Source organism: Calonectris borealis, chromosome 3, assembly GCF_964195595.1.
Source record: "Calonectris borealis chromosome 3, bCalBor7.hap1.2, whole genome shotgun sequence".
In the NCBI taxonomy this organism is placed as follows: domain Eukaryota; kingdom Metazoa; phylum Chordata; class Aves; order Procellariiformes; family Procellariidae; genus Calonectris; species Calonectris borealis.
In genome coordinates this window covers 22,870,692-22,892,882 of record NC_134314.1, presented here as the reverse complement: position 1 = coordinate 22,892,882, position 22,191 = coordinate 22,870,692, and positions in this window count along the sequence as shown.

Sequence of the window (22,191 nt, the reverse complement as noted above, 5' to 3'; positions counted from 1 at the left end):
TATTGCCGCTAAGGCACGCCCCACCGCGCTCCCGCCGGGCGCGGGGGTGGCAGGAGGAGGCCGCGCGCCAGCTCCCCGCCGCCGCTCCCCAGGGCCGCTCTGCTCCCGCCACCGCGGGGCTCCGGCACGTCCCGCGCTGCCCCGCCAGACCCAGCCCCCGCCCTCCCGCCACCGGCCGGCGGCGGCTGCGCTCCCCCCCGGCACCACCCGTGTCAGCTGCCTCGGTCGAAAGCAAGCCAGCACCGCACAGCGATCGCGAACACAGGGACAACGACCGCAGCCGGCAGCCCGTGAAGTCAGAGAGCGCATAGGGGTGGGCTCGGGACCCCCTGGTCCTCTTGCCCCGCCCCACCCCGCGGAGCGCACGGGGACCTGCTGCCGCCTCGCTGCCGGCTGCAGCGATCTCTCCTCCTGCTTATCCACTTAGCGGGGCAACCCCTGTTTTGATCCCCGCGCCTGTGCTGCGGCGCTCGGGCAGGAGACAGCCGCCCGGCCTAGACCAAGACCCAGGCACGAGCAGTCTGTCACGACATGTCAGGCAGGACCTCCCTGCACCGCGCGAGAGCACCAGGGCGAGGGAAGCCTCCTCAGCCACCCGGGTCCCGGGGCCTCTAAGAGGCCAGTCACCACAGCCCTGTCTTCGCTCTGTGACCGACAGAGCCAGAGTCAGCCTGGATACAGGCCCAAATTTTGAGGCAAAAAGCACACTTTCTTATTTTTGTGTATTACTGTGTAATAAAAAAAAATACCCTTTCAATGATTTGCAACAGATTCTGTCAAAGTGTTCAACTTCGACGTCATGGTCTTCAAGCTCCCATCGTCGTGCTGGAGGAACCAGGATTGCCTACATTTAAAGCTTTGGAAATAGTCTTTCATTAGCGATACTCATTATGTTTCATACTATTCACCTCAAGTTAACTTTTGCTTTTGGACATTTAATACCTACTACAAAAAATAGCAATGCAGTTGGTGTAACCCAATGCAATGAAACCAATCAGTATTTTTTTCTTCTGACCAACATTAAATAAAAATCCTTTCAAATGTAAATTCCTTACCGGATACTTCACCTTATAGCGCTTCAGTATAGCTTCTTATAAGTGTAATATATAATTACAGAGCTTATAGCTTATTACAGCACCGGTTATTTCACCTTATGGAGCTTCTTCTTCACCTGATAGCGCTTTTGTAAAAAGCAGCTGAAGAGCAGATAGCAACTTGCAACTTAATTTTGCTGAGGACTTCACAGACGTTACGTCCTTTCCCAGGGCACTCCGAGGAAGGAGCCACCGAGCTGAGCCAGGAAGGTTCGACGACAGTGAGCCCCAGCGCTCCGAGGTCACGGGTCTTGGATCCCCTTCCTGCGCACTGTCCATGCGCTATTTATCCAGAACCTCAGGACATCAACAACAGCTCCGATATACAGCTCCTGGAAGATGTATACACGTGCACACACATCCCTATATGAACATACAATATTTTTTAATATATCTATATATAAAAACCTCAGAGTGGAAGCCCATTTTCTTGCTAACACTGTCATCAGAAATGCAAGCGAACTGCCATGTCATGGGGATTTGGAGCTACCAATAAAAACAGAAAACCAACCCCCTCCAAAATGCAATGAACCCCCCCGGCATCCTGACGTGCTAAAGCTGCAGCTCTTTTGTGTTTAAAGTAGTCGTGAGACACAGCAGAGGTATTTTGCGGGCTGGTGTGGCAGGAACCAGAGCACCCGGGGCATGAGCCCACACCACCACGGCACAGGCAGGGCAGGCGCGGGGGGGCGAGTCTGTGAGCTGCTGCTTTCTGAAGGGAAACAGGAAAAAACACCAGCACACAGAGCCTCGAGAAACCAAAGTCAAAACAGGAACTAGAGTGTGACTCGAGACGAGGAAACAAAAGCAACTTTTCAGGCACACCCCGGCAGGGAAGGAAGCTGGGAACCCCCAGCACAGACCTTGCCATCTGCTCTCTAATTCCTGCCCTCATCAGGAAAACAGTTGCATCAAAGAGCCACCTGCGTCCATCAGCAATTTCTCCATCTATCTAGTAAAAAAGTCTTTCAAGGTATGGCTCTTCTTAAATTAACTCGTTCAGGGAAGGGAGCATAACCTCCTCACCTGACACAGCTGCAGAGGTTTTCTAAATATATAAACAAATGCAGAGTTAATTATCCTGTTTACTTAGCCTAAGATTATTAGTTGTTTATTTCCTTTGTTCCACTCTGATTGGAATCCTAATTAAATGTAATTATTGAATAACCCATTCCTATTGTTTCCTCAGGCCTTTGAGCTTGAGGCTGCTTTCAGGATTCTGGACCTGTAGGCATGTTATCCTCTGACTTTACTATGTGTTAGCTACTGCGCAGCAACTGCTAATCTGAACAATTTTACTCCATGGCAAATACGGGATTGTTTAGCTCTCAGCAGAAAGCAAGCAACCTGTCTGGAGCTACCCTGTATTTCCCATTGGTAAGAGAAACGTATTTGGGCAATTACTGTTAAGCAGTTGAATGAAAGTAGCTTGTGAATGCCCGGTGTGTCCACGTCCTCAGTTACATCGGTGTGAGTCAGGACTAGTTCCCTTGAAGATGACATGTGAAATCCGCCTTTCAGTAGCGCAGTCTGATCTGAAGGGAAGCACTTGTATCTCCCTGCCTTAAAGAATATTGTTGTTATTGCCTTGGGCTGAAGGATTCAGCCATGCCTTGCTGTTGCTGTGACATGAACTGGGAACGTCTTTGGTGCTGTCCTTTCTACTTCCAGCGAGCAGACACAAGAGGAGGGATGTACACTATCTACATGAGGCGTCCCTTTCCTCGATTTTTGCGATCAAGAAGGAGAAAGTGACTTAGTGCAGGATTGTAATTCAGTAGCTCAATTAGGTGCTGTGACCGTTACAAATTCTTATTTTTCTGATTACAGTAGGACTAAATAAATGATTTCTAAATACGTCTCCTCCCTTCCTTGTGCTACCCCCTGAGGCCATACTGTCTGTGCTCTCCCAGCCTCCTTGATGCTTTTTTGCTTCTGGCACATTGACGTGAACAGCTGCGCTACAATTAAATACCCAAACTCCTGCATTTGGGATTAGACCCAAGTACTATTCTACCTAAATTAATTCCTGCTTAAGCCTTCCTGTGTGGCCCAGTGTTTTGACCTGCACTCTGCTATTTCGGTTGTTGCACTCCATAAAGAAGTATCATACTGGAGGGTAATTTGCTAAAATACCTGCAACTATAGACCTGCATAAACCCCAAGAAAATTCTAAGCTCAGAACATAATGCAGGATATTTGACATATGAAACCTCCCCAAGTCAAATTTGTGTTGAATGGGTGAGGCTGAAATTCTCTTCCAGTTGGAGAAATAAGTCATAGTTCCTACCTTGCAATAGGTCTCTTTCTGGGGAAGATTTCTGTAGGTGCTCTCCCCTGAGCCAACACTGGGCTGTCTACTGGAAGACCATCAGATCTGGATGAAGACCCCGACCCTCCTTCCGCAGCACGGTTCCTTGAGAGTGCAGGGGTGATGCCCAGGTTAGATTAGACACCTAGAAGAGCTGTGTTAACCAGTGTCACCTCCTCTAACAAGGAGCTATTAAGATCAGTTTGGCTGCATCCCCCTGATTGCACTTATGCCTTCAGGGGGAAAGAAGGGCAGTGAAAAGGCGTAGGCTTCAGCTACTGGTCTGACATGATGGGAAAGCTGCTTTAAGCCAGCCTGTGCTGGGACCACTTTTTGAACAAAGGGCTTGACGTTATAAAGTGCCCTTCAATAAACACTGGATATTTCCTTCTATCAATGCAATAGGTATGCTGAACCAGTGAAATACTGGTTTGAGGATGGAGGCCTTAGGAGAACACTCGAATTATCTATCAGTGGGCCTGTCATCGCTGTTGACATGTGGTGATGGGAAAGCAGACTGTATCTATGTTTCTGTCCGTAATGTGATGGCCTTTTGAACCAGTATCAGGAGACTATGATAAATAGGCATTGCCTTCCTTGACTGCAGGGTAGACTGAAGATGTTTTTATTTGAATACATGTAACTTCCTCCTATTGTGGAGGAAACCTGGGCTGCCCTGCAATCTAATGTGACATGTGACAAATTAAACTTGTTACTCAGGGCTCAAGAACACGGAATAGATGATTGTACCCTTCTGAGACCCGTTTCTTACAGCTGGAAGTGATTGAGGAGTGTTTACTTATTCCAAAAATTCTGATCGTGGTATGAACTGGTTAGGGCAGAGAAAAGTCTAATGACTTGCATGGAACTGATAAAATGCACATGTTCTTTTTGCGTGTTTAATTGACAACACAGCACAGCACACGTAGGTGGAGCCTGGCCAATTCGTGTGTGCTCGCTTGCCTGGAAGCCCTGCAGTCTATCCAACAGGTTTGGTTTGATTCCTACAGATGCTGACTGAAGAGAGGTCACCTCTGGGCTAGAAAATCAAGTTTCTGTGGGTGAATTCCACCCACAACCAGCTCATAGTGGGGCCAGGTCACAGGAGTGTAGGGTATAGTTTAGGGCAAGATCTATCCTTAACCTGCAAATTATCTAGGTGAAAGTAGGATTGTCTTCCCTCTGGTGCTCGGCACTTTCTGAAGATCCAGCGTGTTGTGTAGAGACACAAAAATACTGTGAGCTTGCCATGAGCACCAGACAGCAAAAAAAAGTCATTTAGATTAAAAAATTTCCAGGTTTTCTGAATCCCATCTTTCTTGGGGTAAAAGGAAAATGAATCTCTAATTTAAATTACAGAAGGGAAACATCAGGTAGTGAAGTTTCTTCTTCCTTATATTGCGGGTGTATCTCCCTTGCAGCTGCCAGGCCATACCGGGGGTAGTAGGAGAGCTCTTCTTGACTCCTATTTCACACTCCAATTTTTTTTATACTGTTCGATGCTTTGATAACTTTTTTCCTCAAATGACAATGCTTTTTTTTTTGGTGACTAACTTTACTTTTTTTTTTTTTGAGAAATTATTTCCAATCACTTGAGTGATTGATACTGCTGGGTACCGTATTCAACAATTAGTAACTGTGGGACCCAGGTGTTCCTCGGATATAGCTTCGTACAATTTTTGATCAGTAAGATTGTTTTCAGTTGCAGAAAAACTACTCATTTGAGGCTTATATTACTGCCTTTTTGTTTTTTCTTTCCTGACGCCAGGAACACAGCCGTATGTTAACACTGGGATCTTCTCTATAGATTTCACCTCTTCCATTGTGGTAGTTCATTTACATTTCGTTGTCAGTGGGGCATTATGAATGCAAGGAATAATCTGTGAAGCTGATTAGGGGGGTCTGGGTTTTAGAAAACCAATAAACATGTGAAAGCAACTTGTAAACTTTTGTAGCTTCATTGCTGAGTTCTCCCCTTTACTATTTGTATTAATTAGAATGTGTGTAAATCGAGCAAATATAAATGTCAGTGACAACAGTAGTGAGCAGAAATTTAAGTGTGCTTCTATTTCTTTCTCTGCTGTATTTTCTCCTTCTGATTTCACTACGAAGCAGCAGTAAAATGAAGGACCACAGGACTTCCTTCCCCTTTGTTGAAAGAAATGTGCAAAGAAGCAGAAAGTTTTAAACAGCAGTGAAAATGATAGAGAGGAAACAGAGTAGGAATTGGGAAAAAGAAGGGAGGACAATGAGAAAAATATAATTAGATTTGGAAATATGAAAGAGAAAAGGAAAGCCTCTGCATGGTAATACTCGTTCCAGGGATTACTTTAGGATTTACTGCTTATTTATTCCTTGTTAAATGCATCCTCTGTGTTCATTACATTTCAGCAAAAACAATTCAGCCATCATTACTACTTAGTCTTAATGGCATACATTAGTAATAATCAGTGGTCACTTGCTCTGGAAAACACTCAGGCACCTGTACCATTCTGAAGCTGAGGAACGGTAGCTACCAGTAGCTGTTTAACCCACTGAAACCTGTTTATTACTCAATACGCTTAAAACTAGCAATTGATCTCAGGCTAGTCCTGCAGGAAAGAAGTTGTTGCAAGAAGAGTTGTCATTTTGTAAGATCAAGACGGCTGTGGATGATAGAAGCAAGGACACTCGAATTCCTTGCTAACGAGGATCCTTTGCATACAAGCATAGGAAAATATAGCAACCTGTTAGCGGTTTGGTATCTCACACTGATGACTAACACATCTACTCCTGGATCAAACAAGCCACGGGTTGGGTGTCATTCCTCTCGGTGAGGAGACGGGATCTTGACAGATGGTTCTTCACTTGTCCTTCGGAGGGCAGGGGGCTCCTGTCCCGTATAGCCAGTAAAGTCCTGGGCTACCTACACTTTAATTCCCATTAGCTTCTATATGCACATGGCTAATGCGTTACAGGTGTTGGCAGGATATCTGGTAAGACGGTGAAATCATCCTATTTTCAAGTGACCTCATCCCAGTTTCGTATGAAAGCTTTTTGTATGAACTACGGTTTCATTTCAGCAAGCAAGAAATACACCTAAAAATCCCACAGCAAAAGATTCTTCACCGCTGCAGCTCTCAGCAAAAGAAAGAGAGTTTAAGAGTTTCTGCTGGACACAGCTGAGTGATTAGTAAGCCCTTGGCCTGGGCTGAAGCGAGGGCTGTGTCAGTGCTGCCAGGCTGCAGCAGGGCTACAGATGATTTCAGCAGAGCTCATAGCCCGGATATCAAAGTTTTCTGATTTCAAGTTAATGGGCAACTTTTAAATACCCAGGTAGAGTCCTCAAATGCAACAGATCAGATAACATACTCTCATTCTTTCCATCGCAAGCTTTTGCCTTGTGTGCAGTCACTTGTGCACCCTTCTCAACAGGAGAAAATGATGACAGTCAGCTATTTCTTGGATACGATGATGTTTATTGGCAAATAACATTCTCGTAAGCACGAAAATCATACAGAGCCAATTTCCCTTTTCATATTTCCAAACCTGGCCTTCGACTAGCATTCTGTCCAAAAAGTGGTCTTCTGATTTTCTTTCTGTGACTTCAGTGTGACTTCTCCTGTCTGCACGGCTTTCTGCTGAAATTCTGCCTGTTCTATAATGCACAAACACACATATAAGCCCTGAACTAATTAATTCCCAGTGTTAGTGTTTATGTTCAGTCTAGTCCTTGGCAGCCACTACCATTGTTTTAGGTCTGACTGAGCAGTGGGATATTTAATTGTTTGCTCATTTAGTCTGAAGAGAGAGCAGCCAGCATAACCATAAAACCCAGTGAGGATTGTATGTGACCAGCTTGAAAAACAAAGATATATTTGCTGGATTTCACCCAACCTCCTGCAAAACAATGCTTCGGCAGTGCATTCGGAGAAGGGCTGCTGTCTTCATGTGCTAAGGGGAAGACTCAACGAGTCTCTCATGCGGAAAGCAGAGATCCTCTGCACCACCCCTGCAGCCTACCGCAGCTGGGGGGTTGCGCTCCTCCCAGCCCCTTTGCTGCCGCTGCTGCTTGCTCCTGCCACCATGCATTCCCACCAAGGGAATTGTGTCATTAAAAAAAAATAAAAAGGAAAAACTCTGCAAAAGGAAACTATTTTTTAAGATGTTATTTAATACACTTTTTTTAAAAAAATGGGTTATTCTCCTGTGTGGAAGTGGTCCTGTGAGCAATTGTCCAGGCATAGCTGAGGAGCACAGCAAGGTTTGGGACAACGGATAGCTTAGGCTGGGATGATGAGCACGTGAACCCGTTAAGCCAAGCATTGCCACCAGCAGTGAAACTGGTACATAAAACTTAACAGGAGGAAGACCCTGGGTCTTACTTTCCTTGGTGGTTCTGTGCCTCAGATTGCCCATCCCTATATTTCTGAGGACCACCTTAAGATGTTATTTAATATCAGGAGAAGCTTTGAGGTTCCTGAAAGGAAGACAATGCCATTTATAACAGAAGTTTGTTTACTTCTAATGCTTACAGGTTATACATCAATAGGACCGTTTCCACCACCACAGTCACTCTGTAAAGATACTGTATAAGTGTTTCCACTAAATAAATGATTCGATGAAGGAATGCAATTTGCATAATTATTTCATATCTATAATTTATACATTTTCAACAGCCATTAACTCATAATTCACAACAGCAATTTATTCCTCTGTACTCATCCAGTATTTATCTCTCTGCTACAAATAGTCGTGGCCTATTTTTGGCCAGCGTTAGTAAAGAAATTAATAGACTGACTTTATGGTTATTTATTACCCGTTGGCCTTCTAGCAATAACTATGAGAGCCTGACATCTGTCTTTTGACAGGCGTAGCATCTTACCTTTTTCGTCTTGAGTGTAGATTTAGGGTAAGTTCAGCCTTCCCATTGTTGCTGTATGCTATAATTTTATTACAGACCTAAATGTTTGGAGAGCTCTTAACACCACATGCTTTAAGAGCGCCTGTTTGAGAGCTGGGTAATCTTCCTTTACAGGCAATGGAGAGAAAGAGTCTTCTAGAGAGCACTTCAGAGCACCTCAACTCGGCCGCTGCTCCACAGTCTTACTACTGACTGTGAGAAAGGGTAGCTGCCCAAGTATCTTAAGCTCATGGCACGATGCCTTTCCCCCCATGCTTTCTGACACCCATCTCTGTATTTTATTACTAGAAAATGTATTAAATTGATAGTGGTCCTTACTGGAATATATACAACAAACGACTGGTTGACTTTCAGTCCAGTGGCGTTTCTGTTCCTGTTGCCATCTCACGGTGGAGCTGCATGGAGCAAACATGGAAAACAAAAGCTACAAAGGGCCCCCCGGGCAGTTTCCTTCAGGCACAAGGACACTGAGCCGACTCTGTCTGCTTTGCACTGCCTGAAGACTGTTGTAGAAATTCAGCAAGCTGTACCTGAGCATGGTGACAGGAGCTGTGCAGTGTGGTTTAAACTGGTTGTATCCAAGCTGCCTTGCTGGTGAGCCTGGGTTTGAGCCAACGCCTACTTGCTGCCTGAGTTTCCCCGCCTGGCAAGCCTGCTAGCTCGCACCAGGGTGTTTGAACAATCAAGTAATTTTGGTTTAAATGAGATCTTGAGACCCAAGTACAACCTTGAGATTACCCCTTGAGCACCAGAGACCACCACCTGTTGTCAGCACCTGTAAAAACCCAATCTGAATAACAATGTCAAAGAAATAAACCACTGTGTTATTTCAGCATCCTAAATAGCATTTCTCTTCCTTGCCATTAATTGCCCGTGAATCATCTTTAGTTAAGTCTAAGGCAATGAGTAACTCAATGACGCAACGGAAGCTCAGAATTCATCTCTTCAGGCACCAGAAATAAAGTGTGATACCTTTGATTGATCTATTGTCAAAATAACTGCAGTTTAGAGCAGCATTTTATTTTAAAGGGTTTTCATTTTATTTCCCATGACTTTGCCAAAAGGATTTTTCTTCACCTGATGGAGGAAAACACAGGTGGTAGAACACTCAGGGCTCACCTCCATGTGGAAATACACTGGAAGAGGTATTCCTGAATAACTGAATCTGATGCAGAAATAAGAGCTGTAATTATTATTCCAGAATAATTATTTTTGAACAGCTATTTTGGTTTAAGTCTCCGTGCAGCCACACTGTTTCTGAATTAGCTCTGAATATGGATTACAGTCAGTCCAAAAAAGCACTCCTATTCTGAAATAGGAGCATCCAGAGAGGATATACGCCCAAATAATGTTCTGGAATAGCTATTTCAGAGACTTTCCAAGCGCTGAGGAGCCCTGAGGGCAGGCAATCTGAGGTCTTCCAGCAGCATCAGGGTGGCCAAGTTTTGCATCGCCAAAGTGCAAAGTGCTGTCAAATCCAGGGCGGAGCGGGGAAAGCTGCCGCTACCAGCCCTCCATGGAGCTCCTGGAGGGATTTGATGTGCGGGGTTTGTTGCAGAGAAACAGATCCTGTCCTTGAACACACATGTCCCAGCTCGCAGCGCTGAGTACGCACGATGCTGAATGGGCCTACGTCCGTCGGTCCTGCCAGGATATTTTAGCTTGACCTCTTCTCTCTCTCATGTTTTGGCAGACCTACAGTTATTTTTATAGAGGTAGCCCGAATACATACTGAATATACTGAAAATATACATTTTAATTTCTGCTTCTCATTCGCCCTATAATGTCTTACATATAAAGAACTCTTCTGCATCCCCTTTTATAAGGCCAAAATTTTATAAGGCCTTTTTATAAGGGATCTTCTCTTCACTATTCACTTGAGAACTGTTTATCTTAATGTTTTAGATTTTCTTTTTTTTTTTTGATAGAACACTAAGGGCAGGGGTGTCTCAAACAGATCTGTGGGTCTAGAAAAAGAGGTAAGTTCTCAGAGAACTTTTCCCATTCCTATTCTCTTTCCTCACCTGCCACAGAGATCTGAAGAAAAATCGAAATAAAACTTTCATGTGAAACATTTTTTCTCAGACTGAACAGTGAAATAATTATTTGAGTTTTATTTAGAGTATAATGAATGTATAAATGAAAGTATAAAATATTTGCATATTCATTTTCCTACTTCTTCTATAGAAATACAATTTTTCCCCTCTATTGCATTGCAACCTATTTACATATACAAATATAGCTTTCCTTTTTTGCTAGTGAGTCAACAGCCATGCCTTGTTTTCAGTGTTTCTATTATTCTCCTATTATTGCAGACATATGTTAACAAGTACAGTATATATGTAACTTTACATTCGTCATAGCTATGAATGCAATACAAATTGTATTTGTCATAACCCAAAATAAAAATGTACTTATTTCGTAAAGATGTATAGAAATTTTTTTGATCTACACAATATATAAGATATCTATCATTTCTGAAGAAATTAATAAAGTGCTATTTTTGTAAGCATGTGGCTACTTCAGACATTTCTAATTTTCCCATATTTCCATTGTTCTGGAAGATATTTCTGGGAAATTTTGTATTTCTACAGATTTTCTTCTAGAAATTGTACCTCTCTTGCCTTGGTAGGAGTCCAGTAGCCCCCTTGCATCCCTCAATGCAAGCAGGCAGAACTGACCTGAGTAAATGGCTGATGGCACGTGATGATGCTGGAGTGTCGTTCGGGCAGGCGAGCTGACGCTGGCCCCACGCGAGCGGGTGGGTGGCTTCAGTCCATCTCTGCTGTGGCATGTGGTCCCAGCAGGGCCTGACCAATTCCCAGTCAAACAAAAACATCTCAGGAGCTCCTGAGCAATCCGACCAAAACCTAGCTAAACATTTGGAGCTTGAAGTGAAGCAGATAGGATTGTTTGCTGATGGCAGGTAAGGCTGATATCAGTGAAAAACGGCGGCAAAGTGTGGGGAGAGAACGTGCTGAGGCTGCGGGTCCCTGACGCAATAGCGCTGAGGGCACCAACAGTGTCATACAGGGCTGTCTGTGGGTACATGCCATAAGCCAGACTAGGGCACTAATTAAGAAAACAGGCTATTAATACAGGTTGTTCTGCTGTTGTTGTTTAGGTAGGTGAGTTCCTTGATCCAATTCTCAGCAGAGACATGCAAAAGGTTAAGCAGTAGAAGGAGGTAATGGAGCTGCAGGAGTCATTGTGGATAATGATAACGAAATATCAGGCAGAAACGCAAAATTAGGGTTTGCTAGGAAATGACCAGAGAACAAACCAGAAAACCTTATGTCGTTACAGAAATTCACAGTGTAGCTGCATCTTGAATACCACATGCTCCTTTCTTTTCCCCCTTATATAGTGAAACAGAATCTGGTACAGGAGATTATGTGTGTGTCTGATGACAACATCTGACCATGGTCATGATGATGCCATAGAAAGCAAGAATGAAAGGCAAATCATATGAAGAGACTATGGCTCATTACCTTGAAAGAGGCAAGAGTGGTGCCAGATTTGAGAGAAGTCTTTAAAACCGTAAATAGCGTGGATACAAGAATTAGGAGCATTCACTGAAATCATCAGGCAAAGTTTTGAAATAAAAAAGAAGAAAACACTTTTTTTTTGCACTGGAAAACTGAAATGTAAACATGTATTGCTGCAGGATATGAAGGGCTGCGTTTTGTCAAGGGTTAGTAGTTTCATTAAGTAGGAGATTGCTGGACGCTAGAGGGAAGGTGTACTTGGAGAAACACCACTCTATATTGTAATACCTTTACCCTGAGGAACAGCTACCGGCTATTGTCAGCCAGCAGAAGGATAAACCTTTGGTCTGACTTACTGTGGCTGCCGTTATCTTTGTGGTGAAAAACTGCTTTTCATTGGTAGCTGCATGAATCTTTCCTGCAGAAAAGTTTCTTTAGATGTTGTCATATTTTGTAATGTAGGATCACTAAAAGGGAAATAGATGCTTCAGAATAATTTTAAAATAATAAATCATTTTTGTTTGAGGCATCCACAGAAAGCTCAACTATATTAAAGATGGTGGGAAAAAAAAACAGATTTTTTCTTCAGTAAGTTTACCCAAAGTGGCCCCAGGTGACCAACTGCCCTACTGTTGTTATTGCACGAATTATTATCTGTAAAAAGGGAATCTCAGTGCCTATGGTACAACCCATTCATTTCAAGTTTAATAAAAAAACTGTAAGAGGTCTTCAAAGTTTATGCTTATATATCCTAATTCTCCGAGTCCCTCTACCTGACCCTGAGGATGGCAGATGTTAGAAATAGTGGGGCTGATGGTACACCAGCTAACAAAAAGTCTTAAACCCTCAAGCATCCCTTACACCACCAAACCGCGGCACTCCTCCCCTTGCTGCTTCCTCCTCCATGGTCCATTGCTCTTGCACGTATCCGTTTTTTCAGAGGGATTTCACACCATATCTCACACAAGGCATAACTAAGTGCTAATTTTGAAAAACACAAGATGGTAACACCGTTGTAGGGGTGGGGTTTCCCTTGCAGTCAGTGCACTTACCAAAGCAATATAGTGATAATGCAGAGATAAAACTGTACAGAAACAATACAAATCTCGATAAAGTGCTTCTAAGTGTGTGTGTATGTGTTGAAATATGGCCCAATTATTGCCAGAAATTGCGAAGAGAGCCAGCCATTGTGTTTCATGCAATCTGTCTTGGAGATGAAGGATAGGAAAGGTTGTGCAGATGTTTGCTTTTTTAATCACTGTTTTCAGAAGAATAAAAGGTATCTGCCTAGTCAGAAAAGCACTTTTTTTTTTATATATGGTGGGGGAGTGGGAAAGGAAAGAGTCCTGTAAAGTGGATGGGGTGATTACTACTTCCTTTCAGGTCAGGGTGAGGGCTGTAATCACCGGGGTTTGGAGTCCAACTCAGCAACCTTGACTATTCAAATGGCATGGAGCTGCCCCGTGAGCAGAGAGCCACCCATTCCTAGCCAGGCTGGTGGTCAGGCCACCACCTTGGATGGGGGAGAAATTGCTCTTTTGGTCTCGTCTGCCCAGAGCCATCATCCCAGAGCCCCGCAGCTCATGTGGGTATGATTGCCCCTCTCCACTGGAAGAGGTCTCTTTGGTCCTTCAGGGACAGGGACAGTTTTTGATGGTGGAGGGAGACTTCATGAGCTCTGGTAGAACAGGAATGCAAATACAGATTGGATTTTGTTTGTTTTTTTTAAAAAAAACCCCTCTAGTTCTGCTATTTCCTATCCAGCACTAATGATCAGTATGCTCTGAATGTATCTTTTTCTTTTCCTCTTCCTGCTGTAAAACCATACTCACTGGTCTGCTCACTCCTATAGTGCTGGTTTTGATTTTCCCTGGAGGATATCCTGTGGACTTTTACCAAAAAAAAAACCCAAGAAAAACATTTTACCTTGTAAAAAAAATCCCTTGTATTTTCTTTTGTTCCTGGATGTAACCGAACCTTTTGAACAGAAGTAGGGTGCTCTTTCAGGCTTTAATGCAATTCAAATACAAAGTACTTATATACCTCCACTGAAATTTTTACTAGCTTCACGTAATGAAGCAATGAACATGCCTGGTTGGTTTGTGTCACCAAACATACTCACTTTGGAGGTTTTAATCCCCTTTTTGCGTATCTTGAAAGACACCAGAACTGCCCTGTTGGCTGACACTGTGAGAGGAAGGATGTCCTATTCCTGCGGGAACACCTGAGGTGGAGCAGCAGAAATGCCAACGTGACCAAAGCCGCTGTTGTTTCTCAGTTGCCTACAAAAGGCTAAACCTGAGCCTGGAAAATGCTGTGCTACGGTCATATTGGCTAAGAGTGCTATTTTTAAGACTTAAACAATTATACTGACAAATTATACTGACAAAAACTGTAATACTTTTTTTTGGTTTCACCTTCTTGCACTTTGGGAAACGATATTAAGCTCTAGCAACAAACCCCACAAAAACAGGGAAAGGCTAAAACCAAGGGGATCTGATGGAACACGGAGAAAACATGGTACTGGTGTTAAGTTTAATTTGGTGATCCTTTTGGCTTGGCTTGCTACAGTGTTTTAATCTACAGCAAATGCATATAATTTCCTTATTGGGTCGGCAGGAAATGAATGCGTGTGATGTATTATTACTGCTGTTAATTCATTCATCTGTGTACAGGGGTACAATACACTCACTTAGGTGGCGCCATCTACTTCAATCACCAGCTATCAGGCACTAAAGAGAAAGCAGTAAGCATTTCACCGGCTCTTTTGTTCTCCCTAGACTATTAAGCCTTGAAGAGAAGGACCAAATCTCAGACATACCTGTGAGGCAGAAGGGTATTTTCTGTTTGTTTGGTATATAAATGTCAGGGCGTGTCTATTCTGATCTTTGCACTAGCTGGATGCCTCCTGTACACAAGTTTTGCTGAAAGCTAATTCAAGCACCTCTGCCTGACCCAGCATGGATGTGTCCCTAAGCCCAGGCTGTCTCAGGTGGTTAAAAGGGTGCTATAGGGTCTCTTTAGGGCAGGAAAAACCTCCACCTTGCATTAGTCAATGAGCATCCTCGCTCAGCCACATTCTGGGCAGTGCAAACACAGATCTCATTTAATGCCCACCCCACGCACTGTGGCTAAAGGTAGCTTTTAAACTATTTGGCAGCAAAGCAAATGGAGCCACCTGCTCTACTCCGCTTCCAGCATTGCTCCAGCATTGCTCTGACAGCGCTTTGCTTTACATTCAGCTGCTTACAACTGTCCAAAAGGGCAGAAAGTGCCTAGAAGTATGCAGGAGGGAGTAAAAGGTTACTCCCACGCTGCATTTCTTTCCACGAACTTCAATATTTACAGTGTGCTGGGTCTGCTGACTCCAGCCCAACATTTTTATGTTGGCAGTTAGTATTTCTGCCAGAGCGTTGCCAACTGTTGATCCAAAAGAATGAGATTTAGGGAGTTATTTCATCATGTAGAAAAGAAGAAACATGTTTTCCTCATGGTTTTACTAGTGTTTACTGAAAGCTGTCCCATAGATCTTTCAAAGCTTGGAAAAGTCTAACTGCTACTAATAGAGGATTTGGGGTTTTTTTTTTGGTGTTTTAGAAATCCAGGGATTTCAGATGGCACCTTCAAAACTGAATGTCTGAAGTTACTTGAATCCATAGTTAAGTATCAGGCCAGTTCTCTCCTGGTGCTGAGGGGCTGCAGTATTCCCAGCATCCTTTGAAGATGGTGACATCTGGAATTCTTCAGCAGCTTTAAATTCCATCCCTTTTAGGTGTCTAAGCATGGATTAAAAAAAAAAAAAATTAGTATCTAGATCTTAAGATACTCATTATGCTTCTTTCCCTCCTTAAATATGCTAACACAGTTGTCTCTTGTGCTCACATTTATGGATAAACCCTAGAAGTTCTCAGTCAAAACTCTTCCCACGTGAGAAATACAGAATTTGAATGAAGTGGGTCACTGTCATTATTTCCGTTATGTCAGGTCCCTAGTACATGACCTCACTAAAGCTCAGAGTAATAACAACAATATTTTATAGTTCTCTGGTGCCTGTTACTCAGGAATCTCAAAAAGCACTTCTGAAACATTAAGCCAAGTAGAAACAGAGATGAAGGTAACCCACTTATTTATATTTGGAGGGCTTCTGCTAGGTAAGTAGTATACCAGTTTTACAAGTGAATGAACTGTGAATGGGTCACAGAACAGAAACAAAATTTGAAGTGGAGATAAATGACTGCAGTAATAACAACAAATAAATAAACACTTCGTATTCCGTTTTTGTCATCTGAACTTTTCATTCTCTGATGTTTATTTGATCTGCTTTCTTCCCTCTTCCCAGGACTAAGGGAAGTATTCTTCTAGATTTGATTAGATTTAGATCTTTCTCTTGCTCCAGCTTTGTAAGGGAGCAGAATGAGGTGCTTTATAATACTGAGAATCTGATTGTGCTGCTTTTCTCTAGCTTTTATTTCAATTGCCTTTTTTTTTTCCAGTCTCTTTTTCCCCTTCCCACTCGTCTTGCACTTCTGCTTTGTCTCTGGAAGGCTGTGTCTCTATGTGCTGCTAGGTGTACTCACATTCAGGGACATATCGTAGGGAACTTGCCTGGGGCGTGTTGTGACTACCTTACAGCCTGCAGGTTTGGGGATGCTTTCTGTGGACACCGATCCCAGGGAAGGTGAGCCTGGGGTGAGCAGATCAGGTCCACTACAAAATCTTGGAGGTCAGGAGCTCTGCCTTGCAGCCCTAGCCCAGCAGACCTTTAGAAAAGCCAGATTCTCCACCCTTGCAAGGAGGAAAACAAAACAGACTCATGAAGTAGCTTTTATCACCAGAAAAATGTATTTTTACTAATTGAGTGATTCCGTAGAAAAAAATACATAGAAGAATGGCTCATCTGCATGGGTTTTTAAAATGATTTTTTTCTCTATATCCCCACACCATTCCATACCCAGATCAACATATAGGGAAAAATGGGGCCACACAAAGCTCTAGGATCTACAAACTTGACATTTCTACCTTGCTCTGTTACACTGTATTCAGATATAAGAAAATTTTTAGCTCAGTGAGTAATGCTGGCCACTTTGTACGTCACATTGTATACCATACACAGCAATTTTGGACTGAATATAAAATTTACCTTTCCACTTTTTTTGCTTTCTACAGCTTATGTCATAACCTTAATAACACTTGCACATATTTTTTCTGTGTTACTATACCATAGGTTAAATTATTATCAGCCAAAATCTTTTCAGCAATGCCAGTTCAATAAGAACTCACTAAGCTTCAATGCAGTTTTCATCCACAATGTAATAGCTTCAAGCCACAACTTGCAAACCTCCCTAAAGGACTCAAATGTTATGTTGCAGCAGCCTGGTAACATCCCCATAGCCACTGGCAGTGCTAAGTCATAAGCTTTAGATTTCTATACAATAGCTTAAAATGAAATAGCTACCGACCATTGTAACAGGCAAGAGAAATAACTTTACTGTAGGGTCATGTCTCATGGGACACCTCCAACCACACAAGATATTCATTAGCTGAAGAGCAAATGCTACAAAAGAGTTTGTTTTCTGCTTGCACTAAATAATCATGAGGGACTTTGCTATTTCTAATGGCATAGCATATGTGCTGTGCTTTCAGGCTTTTGGTTGAGACATACGTGCAGTGTTATCTTAAAGTGTTCTTTTCTTACCTTATAACTAACAAAGAAGCACTACTGATCACATAAAAATCAAAAATATCAGCAAGAAAATTTTGGATACCAATGTCTTTCTGTGATGAAGAGCATCTTCATTCTGTTAGAAACTGCATTTTTTAAGGCACTGTAAATGATTCTTCCATGCCAAAGTTAAAACACTCACTTCCATTTTCTAGATGAATACTACAGTAAGACACAGTACAAAACTACTTTCTTGGAATATTTATGCATTTTATAACATTACTTACTCATAGATGTTTTATTCACAGATGGGAATTATAAGATAGCAGATAATAAAAAGGGTGATAGATAGTAATGAGCATGACAGATTTCTTATATATTATTTTAAACTTAACAGCATACAGATTTATAGCACAATACCACACTAACAATCATTCTGACACATGCATAAAAAAGGAATAAATGTTCCATTAAATAGAAAATGTGACCTCTTTTCTTTTACTATGGACAGTAGTTTTGCTCATTCTGAGGTTGAATTATAGATCGCTGCAACAACGGCTCTCCTTCATTATCCTGCAGTTGCAGAATTGGAGTAGGAAGTGAAACTGAAGTGTCTTACCCTGGTACTACACATTGGTGCTAAGGATGGTACTCTGTACGGTGTATCACTTTATTAATATAAGGAAATTTACTGGCAAAGCCACTGCTTTTACTAGTTAAACTGGTAAAAGTTGACATTTACCTTGCAATCAAGATATTTTCTACTGCTGATCTAACTAATGTTGTTTCAGGAGCAATGTCTGCCTACAGCAAAAGGCCAGTATACCTGAAGAGATGTAATTCTCCTGGAATAACGAGGAACTCCCCCATACGGACATCACATGGGCTGTGGGACCACAAGGAGCCAATGTTAATTTAGACTATATTGCATTTCCAGAGTGTAATTCATCAGACATTTTGTATCTCTAGTAAGCACATCTAGGAATAAGCCATTAGAATGCAGCTACCCCACCCATATGGGTGGGTAAGGACTATTCACCATCTAAGTCACTGTGGCTGTGTTTGCACAACTTAGACATGGTGCTTCGCATCTAAGACTGTGCAACATTATTAACTTATCCTGCCTTCAGAAAGCAAGAAAAAACAAACAAACAAACAAAAAGCCCAAATGTCTTTTGGGCATGAGGTCTCTGTGAGCTATTCCCTGACTCATGTCATGCATTATAACCCCTGCTTGGGATTGTACTGAAAGGCAAAAGCTAGGTTTTATTAATGTTATATTAATTTTTCCACAGACCCTCAGGAGAAACACCAGTGACTTTTTTCATAGAGGGGGGTCAGCACTGGGATGGGTACTTTTATTGAACTAGATCTATTGATTCATATGCTAGTGTAATTCAGTTGTTTACTCAGGCATTTCCCTGCAGGCTTGTTTAATAGAGAAAATCTCTGCATATACATATGACTAGCAGAGTTTCTTTGGACTTCTATGTAATTAGGGTAAGAACTTTTGGTTTTTTTGCCTAGTTATTGTTATACTTAATGTGAGAGATAATGTAATGGCCAAGTTTTCAAAAACTACACAATAAAATTATGCTTCCAGATCTCTGCAGAACACAAGGTTCAAGTAATTAAAGAAAAATATGCGACATTTTATATATTCAAATAAAAAATTCTTATTCTTTCTTGCAGTGGTGGTTAAAACAGAGGCGGTGTGACCTCTGCTAGACAGCAGCCAGAGGTTTATCGAAGAGTCACAAGAGGAATCCCTCATTTTTGCGGGCTCAGGTCCTGCTTGTTGGGGGGGTCTCTTCAGTAGCATGAGGAATACTGGCAGTGGGTTAAGATGGGCACACTGGTCACTGAACAAACTGGGAATTGATCTACCACCGTTGGGTCCCCATGCTGAGTCACCCATCAGGTGGCATCACCCTTGCTGCATCCACGCCGCCTGAAAAGACCTACTGTGGGCCAGACAACCAAAACCTGTTTGAGGGAGCTTGGCAGAAATAAGATGGTTTCCTTCTTAACACCAGGCTGCAGAGGAGGTAAGGCAGGCGCCAGCCTCCCATTTCCCCTCAACCGAGTGCTGCTAAACCCTGGGATGCTGCGGTACAGGGAACTTCCAGGCTCTGTACTTAGGGAGTTTGCTGCTTAGTTTAAACAGTGCTGGAAAGCAGGCTTTCTGGATTGCAAATTAGGATTTAGCTGGACAACAGGTACCCAGCTCCCAATCTAGGTCAATGGGATGTGCTGCCTTCCCACTGAAATGACTTCACTGCTGGGTTTTCATCAGTTTACCCAAGAAAGATGTGGTGCAATATTGTATTAAGATGCCAAGCCTTTCTTTGCAAAGAAAACAAAAGAGGACCATTACGATCTATCAGTATAAATTGATTAATTTGGTGGCTTGATAGCTGAGTTATCCGACGCCATCTGAAACAGTTCAATATTTGCCTTTAAAGGCAGTGGCAAACTGATCAACTGCAGGCTCCTATGCTGCTGAACTCATCCAGAAACCTTGCACAGGATGACTAAACCAGATGTTATTTGCTTTGAAATTCAAAGGAAACTTTACTTACTAGGTATTTCTAAAGAGCAAAATGTAGGATGACTGACTTCATGCACACACATAATGGCTGCTTACCTTCAAGATCAACAGGCCAATTGCCAAATCTAACATGAAGATTGAAAAACAGTTTTGCAAAAGCAGGATTATGAGATTATAGCACTATACCACAACACAACAGAAACGGGGAGTTATTTGCAATGGCATTTGTAAATCTAAACATTTGTCCTCATAGGAAATGTAAGTTTGCTAGTTTTCATATGGATCTACACCTTTCCTGAAGCATATGAATTTCTTGGTCCCAAGTACCTGATAGGGTTTTTTTGCTTTTTGTTGCTAACAATAGATGTAAGTTCTTGACCAAATGTAAAACTACACTAAAGAGTAAATTATCATGATATTAAAAGCAAAAGGATTTATGCAAAGTACATATTGAGACTACTAAAGCCAGGAGGGGGATACAGTGGAATTTCAAAAAAGCTAGTGATTTTACAGTATAACTGTCATATGTGAACATGTAAACTCATCAACAGTGGATGAAATAAAGGAATGGCAAGCTATGAAAAAAAGTAAATTATGTTATTTTAAATCTAAATAAAACTAGGCAAATTTAAGTTACAAAATTCTTATGAGAAACAAGTACTGGTATGCAAATTTCCCCACAGAAGATAAACTCTTCTAATTGAAGCCTTTGCTAAAATCTCTGCAATCTCTAAATCAAAGTAAGCTTCTTAAAGCATAAGCAAATTCTCAGCTGGTATAAATCTATCCAGCTTTAGCCTAAACTGAATTCCTAGACTGGAATAAGCCCCTTGTGGCTGAAGTAGGCTTTATATTCCCTTACTCCCAAACATAAGGGACGTAGTCTCTTTTGCCCGACCTACATTAAGCATAACACACACACAAAGCACTATAAGCTTTTAGAAAGTAACTATGTCACCTGTATCTGCTTTACAGTAGACCTTCCTGTCAAATACGACTGAGCATATTACTAGTGAACACCTGGGGAAAAATTTATTCGGAGCTAAAATTTTAAGTGCTGTAAAAAACTGGAAAACCTAGATTATTGTAGATTTATGTCTCACTGGAGATATGCTAAGAAAATTGTAAGGTAGCAAGCTGCCAGTTTCTTTGGTGATCTGCACTGGATTTACATGCTAGTGTACTGAGAATAGTGACAAGCAGGAAGTGATTGTTGAAAACGTGATGATTTTGGAAGCACTTTGTATTTGAGTTCTGGTTTCGGAATAATAAAATGCTGAGAAAACTATTGTCAATGAAGGTGAAGTTGGAGACAAGCAAATCTGCAAAGACACAGCCACTGCTAGACTGCTATCTAGGTTTCCTAAATTTAGATTATCTACACAATTGGATAAAGTATGTAAAAAATTGGTAGAATTGCTTGTATGAGCTGGTCTCCAAGGACTAACTTTAACAAAATTGTCATGATGAGGACATGCTTCTGCTTCGAACTCTAATCCTGACTACTTTTTATGTCTACAGCACTATTCAGAAAACTCAAACCTCCCCAGAAGACTGGACCAGCATTTTCAGAGGGCTGGAGCTCCAGTTTTGGAGCTCAGCTTGTCATCAGGTGAGAGGTGCCTCAGTGTTTGGACAGGCTTTTTTTTTTTTTTTGTGTGTGGTTGGAGAGTTGTTTGAACTGTTCGGGTCAAATAATTTAAAAAAAATTCAAATAACCTTAATTTTACCAAAATAGAATTTAAGAGCCTGGTCCAACATCCACTAAAATCTATGTCCCTCATTTCAAGCATTCATTCAGAAACACTGTAGGTAAATCTTTGCCAGAAGAAATGGGGCAAACGCAAGGCCTCTCTTCATGTTACGTATCTGGTGTTACATGCTATGATCAGAGAGGGAAAAAAAATCACTCCTTTAACTAGTTTTTGAAGCAATTGAAACAAATCTTTCTTTTGTGAAATTTAACTGGGTAACAAAATTTCATTTTTAATATCAATCTTGAAGGCATAAGAGAGAATAAAACTACTTGGATGGATTATTATTGTTTTTATTAACAGATTAGGAAACCTCAAATTACAAATATCTTGGTCTATCCATAGAGAAAAGTCTTACCAAGAGCTAATCTGATAAAATACCTGTTTAGATTGCATTGATATTCCTACATTGTATGTATGCAGTTTTT